Here is a 13,903-nt window from a genome sequence, read left to right on the forward strand (position 1 = left end):
CATCCATCCATCCATCCATCTTCTGTCTATCAATATCCATCTATCAATATCCATCCATCCATCCATCCAGGAGTCCAATGGATCCAGCAGACTCTTCAACCCAGATCCTGTTGGTTCCTTGAGCTTATAGAAGAAATCCATCAGCAAATTTCAGAGGCGATGGATCTCACCTCTCTTTATGAACTCCCTGTGTACCTGTAGTATCTGCTCTGGGAACTGGAAAGCCCCACAGAGCAGAGTTTTGACAGGTCCAGATGGATGGGATGAGATGGAGTGAAGGACAGAGTCCCGCTGTAGAGTATGAAGAGATGCAAAGGCTGGAAAGTATCTCTTCCTCCAAGATCCACTGACAGCTTTTTTTTTTCTATCAGCAGAAGGATCCTGTTGGATTGTTTCTTCAGCCTCACCACACACTTCATTTTTTATTAAAACAATGCATCTTCACAGTTTGAGCAACTGCAAACCCTAAAGTGAGCCTCCAAAAGGAAAAAAAAGATGCACAGGTAGCAATCTATAATGGGAAACCTTCATTTTTTAGAGCCAAGAGCATTGACATTCAACATTCGCACAAGCCAATATAAGGTGATTGAAAACAGGGTTTCCTCCTGGGAACTCTTTTTATGCTTGTTTGTCACTTTCTTGAAAGGTTATGGGAGTATCTCCATTCCTCCCATATGCCAGCTAAAAGAGCTTGCTAAATGCAAAGGAAGACGGACGTGGATCTGGAGGTAGAGTTAAGTAAACTTTATTGGAGGAAGGGAGGAAAATATATATCTCTGAGTATATTTAGCACATCTGGGCTCCCATCTGCTTTTCTTGCATCAGGCCTACAGAATGAGCAATGCGATCCACGAACCTTTCATGGTCCTATGCTTCTCAAAAGCACTTGTATCCACCTTGAATGTGGAGCCATAGATCCAAATTCATATGAAAAGATGAAATTATATTACAGCTTCTTGTTTATAATCCATTGGTTCAGCTATGGACAAATAGTGTCTAACAGTGGCAGCAAAAATGGATGAATGCTGTCAACACTCGTATCTCTCTGTTTCTCATGTTATTCCATTTTAAACTGAGAATAATTCCTCCCCATATATAAAAAAACTTCTCAAGAACATTTATTTGGACCATCATCTGTATTTGGACCATAATCCAAATTACAAACTTTGCATTAAATAGGAGACCAAACCAATGGCTTTCCCATCATCCTTGAATGGCAGAGATTGCATTACATATGGGCTACGTGTTCCATGAACTTTATTCATTCATCTCTTGGAACCACAACCATGGGATTGACCCTGGGCATCTTGTTTTCTGCCTCGTACAAAACCTCTTAACCTTCTCTCCTCCAAACTAAACATACCCAGCTCCTTTAGTTGCTCCTCATAGGGCTCTATGGTTTCCAGACTCTTCACCATTTTGGTCGCTCTTCTCTGGATGTGCTCCAGCGTTTGAACCCTGGACTCGAGTCATAATCCAATGCTCAAACCACTATATCATGTTGGCTCTCGGCTGCTGGATTCCCACCCCGGTATGAGCCAGCTCCATATTCCCCTACATCATTTCCTCTGCAGAAAGCTCTCCCCGCACCATCTGTACGCCGGCTCCATTTACACAGTAATTGCATGTCTCCTTGTGATTTAAAAGCCAGGCGGCGGATTGCTCCTTTACTTAAGTCTAGAATTGTCCTACAACAGGTTAAAAAACAAAAGCAAGCCCTCTGCAGCTGCAGCACGCATGAAATTGCAGGTTGCACACTGCACGCTCCGCCAGTACTCATGCGCCAGCACAGATGCTGAAAAGGACACATTTGCTCTCTAGTCTCAGATTTAGTCTTTCAGCAAGGCTAGGCAGAAGGTGATCCAGGAGCCACATGTGGCCCCAATAAGGCCTTGGCATAGCCCTTGACTCCTCCAGACTATCTGAATTGCTCTTCTGCCTCCTTCCCTCCAAGGGATGAATTTCCTCCCCCAGAAACCTATCGGGGAGGCAATTCCCCCTTGAAATAAGTCGCAGGATTCAAAGGTATGTGGATAGAGCGGTTAAAGTGGAGTGATAGTGCTAGAATTCTACTTAGTGCAAATGGGCCCTGGTTCTGTTGAAACACCAAAATATACCCGTTTTTGCACAACCAAGCACAGATTTTTGACCACCTGTTTTAGATTCTTGTGTTTTTCAGTACTTCCCTGAAAACCAGGGTTTTGTGGTGTGCAAACATCTAGGTTGGGACTGGGCACCATGCCATCCCTCTCCCTCACAATGAGCAGCATGGAAAAGGGGATAGCTGCCAGCGCCACATCCCTTACCAACAGAAACTCTGTGGGCAAACCTTCTGGCATGCATTCACTTCTCCAGAGGGTGGGCTTGCCCATGCGACCAATGAAAGGAGATGGTAGAGGGACCCCCGATCACAGGCTTGAGGTTCTTCGGAGGCCATCACCATGAGATTGACATGTCCCTGCACCCATTGGTTGCACAGGTGAGCACCAGAAGTAGTGCCACACTAAGAAGCCTGTTCACAGAATTCCTGCAGGAAAGGGACTTCACGTTGGCAGCTCTGGGAACAGAGCATCCCCTTTCCCCATGCCACTCGGTATGGGGAAGGGGTACGGTGCAGTGCCTGGTGTGCGGACAGCCGGTCAGCGCAAATTGGGACCTCTCCAGATGTTTACCTGTCACAAAACCCTGCACTAACCCTGGGTTTCAGGAAAACATGGGGGTTTCCTGGAACTTTGCTAACTCCAGGGCAGAATCACAGAATCACAGAGTTGGAAGAGACCCCAAGGGCCATCCAGTCCAACCCCATTCTGCCATGCAAGAACTCTCAATCAAAGCATCCCCAACAAATGGCCATCCAGACTCTGTTTAAAGACCTCCAAAGAAGGAGACTCCACTACATCCCAAAGGCATTAACCACTGAGACCCACAATATTTCACCAAAGTTGCTGTGCATTGTGGAAACAGACAGCACCTGCATTGAGGTTTTTCACCCATGCAGACAAGGCTGGAGTCTCGCCCTTCCCAGTCGGTGCAGGTAAAAGCCAATTGCTGCAGCCTTTCTTAGTTGGTCTGTTCTTCCTCATGCATAATATGCCATCTAAGACAACCTCTGACATCACTTGGCTGCATACATTTCTGTTTTTATCTGTGAAACGCTGGAGGGTATGTAATTCTCCAGGGATGCTGGCCTGTCCACCTAAAAACCAAGGAAGCCTTGCAAAGGGTGGCTGGCTGGAAGTCCAAAGCCGCCAAAGGCGCAGGCAGGCTCCATCACTCTCCCCAGCTGCCTGTTGTCCTTTGACGTCTCTCCAGCCTCATCTCCAAAAAGCTCCAGCAAGGATTCCTTCTGGAAAGGAGAGACGGCTGAGAGCGCTCTGAAGGCCAGAGCTGACACTGTGGATTGATGAATGGCCTACCGCAAATGCTCCCTCGTCCTCTCCATTCCCTGGGCTCATTTCCCTTCAGTGTGCAGCAGAGTGTCTCCCTCCCTCCTTCCTTCCCTCCCTCCTTTTCCCTTCAAACGCTCCCGTCTGCCAGTGGCTGAGCCAGACAGAAAGCAAAATAAATTGGCAAGCCTGGGGATTTTAATGACGATCATTTAAAGAGAGCAGAGGACTGGAGTGGGAGAGTTTGAAACTCCCTTCTGGAGGACAGCTGGAGGCAGGTTGTCCCTTGTGTCGGCATAAGAGGGTTGCCAGGTCTCAGAGCCTGGGCACTTGGCTCTTTAGGGTGAACGCATCACCTTGAAAATGATCCATCCATCCATCCATACAATAGGATGGCATGGATGCATGCTGCTTTGGGGCCACTATTGCGGACTACAGTTGTGGGGTCTCAGGCTTGACTGATTCTGTCGAGTCCTCAGGGCAAAGGGGAAGAATCTTAGGGTGAGTGCATCACCTTGAAAATGATCCATCTTTCCTTCCTTCCTTCCTTCCATTCATAGATACAACAGGCTGCCCCCCTCTGAACAAATCTTGTCAAGATGCGGTTGCCATAAGTCAGAAAGGACTTGAAGGTGCCACCTCCACCACCGTGTATTTATTTAATTTATATGCTACCTTTCGTCTACCATGTGCATAGGTGGAATCTCATAATTTGAATCCATTTTTGGTTCATGTTTTAGTCTCTGCAACAGCAGCAAATGAACTGGTTCCATCTTCAACAGTGCATCCCTTCAGAGAATTAAAAACAGCTATCACATCACCTCTCAGTCTTCTCCTCTCCAAGCTGAACATCTCCAGCTAACTCAGACAATCCCCATAGGTCTTGGTGGTTTCTAGACCATTGACCATCTTGGTCGTTCTTCTCTGGACATGTTCCAGCTTGTCAGCAACCATCTTGAACTGTGGCACCCAGAACTGGTCACAGGATTCCAGTTGAGGAATACTGTGTTGGGAATCTCCCATCTCTCCCTCCACAAAAAGCCAGAGACCCCAAATATGAGCCACCAAAGTTGCCATTGGTTGACAGGAGATCCCAAGAGGCTTTAAGTTCTTCAATTAGGATCCTCATTAGAAGACTCGGAAACACCATTCTGTCGTCTCGGCACACAACACACAATTTTTCTCCCCTCCCTCTCTTACTCTCCTTGAAGAAGAAGAAGAAAAGGAAGACAAGAAGGGAGGAAGGTTTGAACGAGGAAAGCCTGCATCTTTAATGCGAGAGTCAGGTCTGCTGAGATTCGGTCTTATTTTGACTTTCATCTCAAAGAGTCCTCTCGGGAATCCATTAAGGCCAATTTAAATCGTCTCTCCGCCTCGGCAGCCTCCCTTCCGAAGCCTCCCTGTCCGTCTTGGACGCTGCTTCACCGGAGAACAACAGCAAACAATGTCATTAAAGGAAGCAACCTCTGCTACTCCCAGGAACAAGGATTTACTTCTCAGATAGCAAAGACTCCGATTTTAATCAGACTCCATATTTTGGAGTCAGGAGGGGATGACTGCCACATTTGACAACTCAGGGCTGGTGCAAAGAAAGAAAGAAAGGTGAATATTTATGGCACAAAAACGAATGTTTGTAATGGCCCCAGTCTTATAAAATGATAACATTTTAGAGTTGGAAGGGGGCACAAGGGTCATGTAGTCCCTTTGCTGCCATGCAAAAATCCACAACTAAAGCATCTCTTATCTGAGAAGTAAATCCTTGTTCCTGAGAGTAGAAGAGGTTGCTTCCTTTAATGACATTGTTTGCTGTTGTTCTCATGGGAAAAGGGATACCCATAGAGCCTTTGCTTAAAGACCTCCAAAGAAAGAAAGTCCATCATCCCCCACAAGTCAATCTATTCCACTATCAAATAGCTCTGTAAAAACTTCTTCCTAATGTTTAGGTGGAATCATCTTTTGTGTAATTTGAATCCTTTGGCCTGTGTTCTGGTCTCTGGAGTAGGAGAAAGCACACTTGCACCATCTTCTCCAGGGCATCCCTTAGATGTATAAAAATGGCTCTCAGGTCACTTCTCAGTCTCTTCCAAGCTAAATATACCCAGCTCCCTCAGTCGCTCCTCATAAGGCTTGGTTTCCAGACCTTCAATCATCTTGGTCACCCTTCTCTGGACACATTCCTTTCCCATGCGTACCTTTCAGACCCCCAAACATTATTCTTCTGTACCTGCTCCACCCAAATGGAGACATAAAAGACTGCAGCAACTATAGGCCATAGCATTAATGTCCCATGCATGCAAAATAATACTCACAATACTGCAATCATATATGGAGAGAGAAATCCCAGAGGTGTGAGCAGGGGCCAGGTAAGGAAGAGGCATTAGGGATCACATTGCAAACATATGACAACTAATGGAGCACACCAAGGAATTCCAGAAGAAAATCAGCATTTGTTTGATGGATTATAGCAAAGCCTTTGACTGCATAGATCATGAAAAGCTATGGATTGCTCACAAATACGTGGAGTGCCATTACGTTTTATAGTCCTGATGTGAAATCTATACTTAGGACAAGAGGCGATTGTCAGAACAGAATATGGGGAAGCAAAATGGTCTCCGATTGGCAAAGGGGTCAGGCAAGGCACCATCCTATCCTATCTGTTCAACTTGAATGCAGAAAAGATCATACAAAAAGTAGGCATAGAAGAAAGAGGAGCGAAGATAGGAGTAAGGAACATCAGCAATATAAGATATGCAGACGACACTATACTATTGGCAGAAAAACATCATGGACTTGGAAAAACTACTATGGAAGGTCAAGGAAGAAAGTGCAAAGGAAGGCTTAATGGTGAACATAAAGGAAACAAAAATAATGACCATGGGGGATATACACAAAAATTCAACCACCGCCTTGACTCTCTATATTGGGAAAAAGGCGGGACATAACAAAATAATAATAATAATAATATTAATAATAGTGGAAAAATTGCTACAGCTAAATAAAATGTATTATGAATCAGGGCTTAGACAAGTTCCTTTGTTGGACTAAAAGCTTTGGAAGGCCCCCAATCACCTATAGAATACAATGCAACACAATGAGCATGGTTTTCCCTCATTCATTTTACCAGGGAGTAAGATTCTTAAACATTTTACAGGTGGATAAATGTATAATTGTAGTAGAAGTTGTCAGTTATATGCAGCTGGAATAAAAATACTCTCTGTAGGCATTTCTCCAGCGCAATTCAATGGTATGCTTCCAGCGGAAGTTGACCATAGAGTTGTGCTGGAGGACCTAGAGATTCCTAGAGAGAGTACTTCTCTAGGCATTTGTAGGTCCCCCAGCACAACTCTATGGTCAACATCTGGCAGACGCATACAAGAGAATCATGCTAAAGGGCCTGGAAAATACCTAGAGTGAACACTTTGTCATTAAAGAAATAGCATTTCAGATGATATGAAAATTTCATATTACATGACGGTCCAAGAACAGACGGAAGGACAGAAGGATAAGTACCCAACTAAATAATACCACAACCAGGGTCTAGAAAAAATGACCTCTTTTGGACTGCAATGGCCAGAATCTCCCAGTGGCCATGCTGGTTTGGGGATGCTGGGAACTGTAGTCCAAAAGATTAGCATTTCCCAGTTCTGGGCATAACTATGACTATTCCCCATCTCTGCGTTTTCAGGGTTCATAGGATAGTGCTCCCCACAGAAACACACACATAGGCACACTCATTCATTCTGGTCCTATTCATCCCCCAAAGATATCACATGGGCTGGTATTGTCATAAAACCAATTTCCTGCTCACAACAACCTTCTGATGTAAGAAAAGTTGAATTAATTGTATCTGCACTATACACTTTTTAGCAGTTTGATCCTGCTTTAACTACAACGGCACCTTTCTATGGAAACCTGGGATCTGTAGTTTGGGGAGGGACTTTGAATATTGTGCCAGACAACTCTAAGGCTGCAATTTAGGGATGTCGTGGCAATTAAAGCAGGATCAGACTGGTACTACTGTGCCCTGCAGAAACACACCCTGGGATCATAAGCAACAATTTGAACTCAGGTCCTGTCACTCCAACTCAGAGGCCTCCATTTCAAGTTTTAAGTGTCTGGAAAGGGATAAATTCAGTGCAAGGGGTAACACAAAGGTACGTTTGGGGTACAGCCATGCTTCTGTTGCAAGAAGATGGAGAACAACAACAGCAACAACTAAGGCATGGTTTGTAGGAGCAATGGAAGAGTTTGCTCCTTTTTTTCAAATGCTTTGTCATTCTCGGGAGTCATCAAATCCATGTGAATGGAAACGACGCATCGGAGGAAGGGAGTCCATGGACCCCTCCTTGCAAAAAAACCCAACAGCACACCTAATCCAAAGCCTGTCCATAACATCACACTGAATCTGTTGTCTTGAAATGGCCTGACCTCCTTGTCGGAAGCCGTTTCTACGCCTATCCTCACGTGCCCCCATGGCTCATTCACCCAGCAACATCTGAGAGGTGCTTCCTTCTGAACGACGCTTGCCTAGCCATAAGATGGCAACATTGGGTTTGTTTGTTTTAATGATCCATGACGCACATTATGCATTCAAGGGGCGTCCGAGGAGCCCACCGGTGCATCTGTGCTGCAACCCACAACCCGTTGCGCTCAGGCGATTCCAACAGAATTGCTCAGGAGTCCAACGCTTTCCCCGGTGGATCCATACCACCACACCTGAGCCACAGTCCAGACTCACACTCAGCTCACCTACTTGTGAGATGCTGCGTCTCTGGGTACCAACCCACAAGGGTCTCTCCGAGACCCCTAGAAATCTCCTCCTCTTTTTTCAACAACACTTCAGTGGAGGAGGCAGAGATTTTTCTTTCCTTTCCTCAGGGTCACATCTGACAATAGTGTCTCTTTCCCCAAGGTTGGTTTTGTTTCCATGGGAAGGTCTGAAGGGGCGGTTTATTTCTTGGTGGGTTGCCAATTGAGGGGTGGGAGGAGATCACATTGGTCATGGGGAAAAAAGAGAGCAGCAAAGAGACCGCTGAAAGACAGTGTTCGCTCCAGGGTCTTCCCAAAACCACCATCACCAGAATAAATGCTATCAAAGCAGAAGGAGCAGACCCATCCTCTTTGCCTCGAAGAACCCAATGAGGAAAGATGCACCAGTCCCCGGTTCGCATCCAAGCTCCGTCAGAAGGAACAGGATGGAGGCATCGCATCTCTAACTTTGTTACAGGTCTCCTTCCACCATCAAAATAACCATTGCTTTTTCTCTTGCCACCGCAGCTTGAGCCATGCCATGGTTTTTAAGACACAAAACACCCCCCTCTCTGCCTCCAATAGGAAGAAACAAACTTTGAGGGCATGCACTCAGGGGAGGTGCATGCAACCAGATCCAGGATGCATGCAACTTGTTCAAAGCCTCCCATGAAATCCAGAAACCTTTCCCACACACAAAACCACTCCAAAATGGGAAATTTGGTGCTAGCGAAGGCTAAAGGCAATGGACCTGAGCCTTTCCAGCTCTTTTCTGCCTCCTGTTACAAGCAGAGTGACATGTAGGGCTGAAGCAGAAATAGAAAACCACAAGAAAGGAAGGGGGGAAGAGGCAAAGAATGAATGAACGGCTAGAGATCTTCCTGCTGAGGAGACTATCCAAGCATCCAAAAGAGAAAACGGTTCCACCATACCTGCACGCTTGTCTCCGTCCTTTTCCTTCTCCCTCGCGAGTGTTTTCCTTTCTTTCTCTCCTCTGTTCAGCTGGTGCTTTCCCTTCTTCCTCGGGCTTCTTCCTTCGTGTCCTTCCAAGGCAGATGGGTCACCGGTTTAGATCCTTCGGAAGAGGGGTGGGTTGGAAATGTGGAGAGAGGAGGGGTGTTAAAAATAAAACGAAATAGATAGGCGTACAGCACAGTCCTTCCTTCCTTCCTTCCCCTTCTGTGCTACCTCTCCGCCTGTCTCAGAAAGCCTTTGGAGCTCCTTCAGTAGCCATTATTCATGTGCCACTAGGGGATAGAAGGTAATTAGGAAGAGTCCTCCCCGCAGCATCCAGTCTGAAAATTTAATGCTAGCGGTAAGAGGGGTGGATGTGGTGTGTGCATTGTGTGTGTGTGTGTAGTGGGGGCTGTTTGGTTGGCTGCAGGCTTCTCAAAGCCCCCCAAAGGGGAGGGCAAGACTATAGAGATGGGAATGGTGAGAGAGGGGAAGGATGCGGAGGAGGCAGTGGCTTTCGGATTTGTCTCTCTGGCTCTATGAAGACATCAGGATGTCCAAGGAGACAGAAGAGAGACCGGTGGCAGCAAATGCACCGCCACCAGCATTCTCTCTCTGTTACACACAATCTCGCTCTCGCTCTTCCTCGCTCTTTTCTGTGTTGTTGAGTGGGTGGCAGCCTTGTGCCGGTGTGCGCACGATGGGCGAGCGCCCGTGTTTGTGCCAGGAATAGCAATCAGAAACAAGAGGCGGCAGCCCACAGAGCCGGAAAAAATGCCATCGTGCCAGGGGGAGTCGAGAAAAGCTGCAGACTTCAATAAATAATGGTTATATATATATATATATATATATATATATATATGGAGGGGGGGAAACAAAGGAAGGAAGGGAAGGAGGGGGAGCAGAATAGATATAAATCCCACCCAAATAATTTTTATAAAGGGGAGAGGTATAATAATAAGAAGAGGGAGAGGTTACTACATAATAATAATAATAATAATAATAATAATAGTACAAATCGGAAGAATGAAAAGCGCAGAAGAAGAGAGAGCAGTCAGGTTTCTCTCGCTTTGATTGGTCTGTTTCACCACTAGCATTCTCCTCCCAAAATACAATTGCAGGGGAAATACACACACACACACACCACACACACAAATCCACACACATCTGCAACACGCACATGCATACAAAGCCGAGGGTCTGGGGCGGATTGGGTGGGCAAGGGGAGGCAACCGTGGGAACTGGAGGGGGCCAGGAGAAGGTTGGATGGGAGGAAGGAGGCATCTCTCGCACCTGGAGCCCTGCTGGCTGCAAGGCAGGTGCAAAGACTGGCCCAGCAGGAAGAGAGCAAGGCGGGGGCGTGCTCAGGCGCCCAGGGCATGGCTGCAAAGGGGAGGCAATGGCTTTCTGGTTCCCCTTTGCACCATGGATGTGTTTGTGGGGTGGGGGAGGAGGGCTGGGAGGAGGGGATGCTAACAAAGAAGGCTGCCTTCTTCCCCCACCCCTTCCATCCCAATATCCAGTCGCCCTTCTCCCGTTGTCGTTCTTGTTTGGCTTTGGGTGGTTTTTAGACTAAGGAAAAGGTGCAGGAAAGGTGAGGCCCAGGGAGTGGGATTCTCTGGTGCCCAAAGAACTGAGGGTGGAGGGGCACTGGGGGGAGGGATGGGGGGGCTAAAAATGATGGAATGTAATAAGCACCCAAGGATCAATCACTCCATCACCTCAATCAATCCATCAGTTAATTTCCCCTTACTTCCCCTTATTCCCTCCCTCCCTCTTCTTTCCCTCCCCCTTCTTTCCATCCTTTTTTCCTTTCCCTTTCTTCCTTCCTTCCCTTCCTCTGATCCTTTCCCTTCCTATCTCCCTTTTCCTCCCTCTCTCCTCTTCCTTCCTTCCTTCCTTCTTTCCCCTCTCCTCTTCCTCCTTTCCTTTTTCATTCCTTTCTTTCATCCTTCCTCCTTTCCTTCCTTCCTTCCTTCCTTCCTCTCCCTCCCTCCCTCCCTCCCTCCCTCCACCTTTCCTTCTTTGCAAACCATCTGAGGCTCCCATCCAAGGGCCATCAGCCTGCTCACAGAGGATGATGGGAGTTGTATGCACAAGAATCAGACTGGAGCAGGACCCTGATTTCCTTTATCCACTCCCTTTCCACCACATCTGTTTCGCATCTACAAAACAGCAATCCCCAAAGGAGCAGGTAAATGTAAGCAGGAACACATACCTGCTTACGTTTAAAAACCCACCTTGATTTACTTTTAAAATTGCACTTTGGTTTTGCTCAGGACATGCCATTCCTCTGCTGCCTAAAACCATCTGTTTTGCTCTATGTCTGCCTTCTTTCAGTCTCACGTTACCAGGGCCTGTGACCTATTAAAATACAACCCCATGGCAGGGACTTCCACCTCTCTTTGGAGGGTTGGGGCACATTAGAAAGACAAAGGATGTCCACAGATCTATAGAAAGCCTTCTCCCTATTGTGGCTTGTGACCACTGTCCACTAAAAAACAAAGGAGTAGAAGGCAGCCTTCAATTGGAGGGCCTTTCAATTTTTGAGGCTGCAATTCCCATCATCCCTGGCCACACTGGTATCCACACAAATTGAGGTTGATGGAAACTGGAGCCTGACAACATCTGGAGGGTACCAGGTTTCAAAAGGCTGGGAAAAGGTGTGAGCCAGTGGCCAAGAATGATCCATCAGGCCAAGACAAGTCCGGGTTTGAATTTTTGCTTGGCCATGACAGCTCATACTGGTGAGATGTGAAAATACTACGTCAATGGTTAACTCCAACCTATTTCTTCCCAGGATGGACATTGTGTGGGTTTCCAGATGTTTGTCATTCTTGTTAGCTGCTCTTGAGTCGACCTCGACTCATGGTGACCCTGTGGATCAGCCCTCTCAGGACTGCAACTCATAAAATTGTAGGATCTTAAGAGTTGGAGGGGAGCACAAGGACCATCTACTAGTCTTCCATGTTGGAAAACACAACTACATTACTCCTGAAAGTTGCCCAGCCAGAGAATTCATCAGCTCTGGAGACCAGGGTTTGGTTACCTATACAGCCATGAAACCCACTGGGTGACCATTGGCAAGTCACACACTCTCAGCCTCAAGGGAGAGCAAAGGCATACTTCCCTTGAACATACCTTGCCAAGAAAACCCCATGATAGGGTCCCCTTATGGTCGCCATACCTTGGATGCAACTTAAAGGAACATGACAACAAAACGTTTGCTTGGAATGCAATGACATCTGGAGGGCTTTATTATTCTCACTGCTGGCCCCATGTTTGACAGACAACTTGAAGACACAGACAAAGGCACAACACTTCCAGACCTTTGGTTTAATCCGCTACCACTCTCCTCTTTAGACCCCCCAGTTTTGCAGGGACAGTGCCCATTAATCCTCCACAGCCCCACTTTTCCAGCTGCTTTCCGTTTCTCTCTTCTCATCCTCGGCTTACTTCCCTTATTGCAAACAGAGTTAAAAATGTGGACTTGGCTCAATGGAGGGCAGTGAGGAGATGAGAAGGGGCAAAATCTTGCCCTTCCCAGTTGGCTTGGGCAAAAGCAAACTGCTGCGCAACCTTGCCTAAATTGTATGTCCATTCTCATAGAATCACAGAGTTGGAAGAGACCACATCCAGCCCAATCCCCTGCCATGCATGACACCTTTTGACATCTTGGCCACACTTTGATGTTGCTTGGCCACATGAGTTTTCTTATGGGAAATGTTGGTGCTTTTCGTGTCCTTTCCACCCAGGCTTTACCCCTTGATGGAAACTGCTTCCTCCGTCTTCCTTCAGCCCCTCCTGGGGTGACCTAGGATGCATTGAGTGGAGCTGCACCTCAATACCGGCCTCTCTCTGTTTCCATGGAAAGAATGAATGGTGACTCCTTCCCGGCGGTTGATTAGAATTCCTTTTATTCAGACGGAGGGCAGTCGAGTGGAGGAGGGGGGAAAGCTTTAATACAGTCCTAATGGAACCCATGGGAAGATTAGGAAGGAAACCTCGAGGCACAGCTGGGGGAAGGCGATGTGGAGGTGGAGGGGTATTTCAAGATGTGTTTCCAGACAGGTCGCTGCTCCCTTCCCTTCCACTGACGCCTACCCCATTTCTTTCCAAAGGATAAAGCCTAAGGCAAGAACCACACAGGAGGGGACAAAAAAATTCGTATTTGGAGGTGCATTGCAAATTCTGTGCGCGTGCGCACACACACACATGCGCACAGACTTGGTGAAATTTTCACAAATCTCTAGCAATAACTGAAAACTTCATTTGAGGCTTTTGTCGTTGTGTGCCTTCCGGTTGTTTCTGACTTACAGTGACCCCAAGGCAAAACTGTCAGGGGTTTTCTTGGCAAGGTTTTTCCCCCGGGGAGGGCATCCATGGCCATGCTCTGAGGCTGAGAGGGTGTGACCTGGCAAAGGTCACCAGCAGAGACATCCAAAAGGGCAAACCAAGTAACCCAGGGAAGAGCTGTAGGGATGAACGATTTTTAACGTCTCCCTCTCTGCAATGCCTTGCAGCTAAACTCCTGCCTAATAATTCATTCTTGAAGTCCAGTCCCTGGCACAATTCACTTGCCTTCTCTTTCCTTCTGCCCTTTTCCCCTTGCCAGGAGACATATTTCTTTCACAAACTGCAGAAACTTACTCAGGGGCTGAACCATTAAGGATGATGGGTGACGCAATGGAGATGTCACCAAATGGGGCAACCAGATCTCAAGAGGGACAGCTCCCCATTTTTGGGGAACATACAGTCTGCCTTTCCTGGCAAAGGTGGTGATGGTGGTGTTTAGACAAAGAATCAAAGGGAAA

The 13,903-nt window shown here is 47.0% G+C and overlaps 1 protein-coding gene across 1 annotated transcript in view; it reads right to left on the reverse strand.

Annotated features, from left to right (window-relative positions):
* The window catches only part of RAI1 (retinoic acid induced 1), an 80,737-nt gene extending 71,547 nt beyond the window's left edge, over positions 1 to 9,190 (reverse strand). Inside the window, exon 1 of the mRNA XM_042437828.1 lies at positions 9,068 to 9,190. The gene's annotated coding sequence lies outside the window, so the exon portion shown is untranslated. The remainder of the gene's footprint in view (positions 1 to 9,067) is intronic.
* Between the last annotated feature and the right edge of the window lie 4,713 nt (positions 9,191 to 13,903).

The sequence above is a fragment of the Sceloporus undulatus genome, chromosome 8, assembly GCF_019175285.1.
Source record: "Sceloporus undulatus isolate JIND9_A2432 ecotype Alabama chromosome 8, SceUnd_v1.1, whole genome shotgun sequence".
Classification (NCBI taxonomy): Eukaryota; Metazoa; Chordata; class Lepidosauria; order Squamata; family Phrynosomatidae; genus Sceloporus; species Sceloporus undulatus.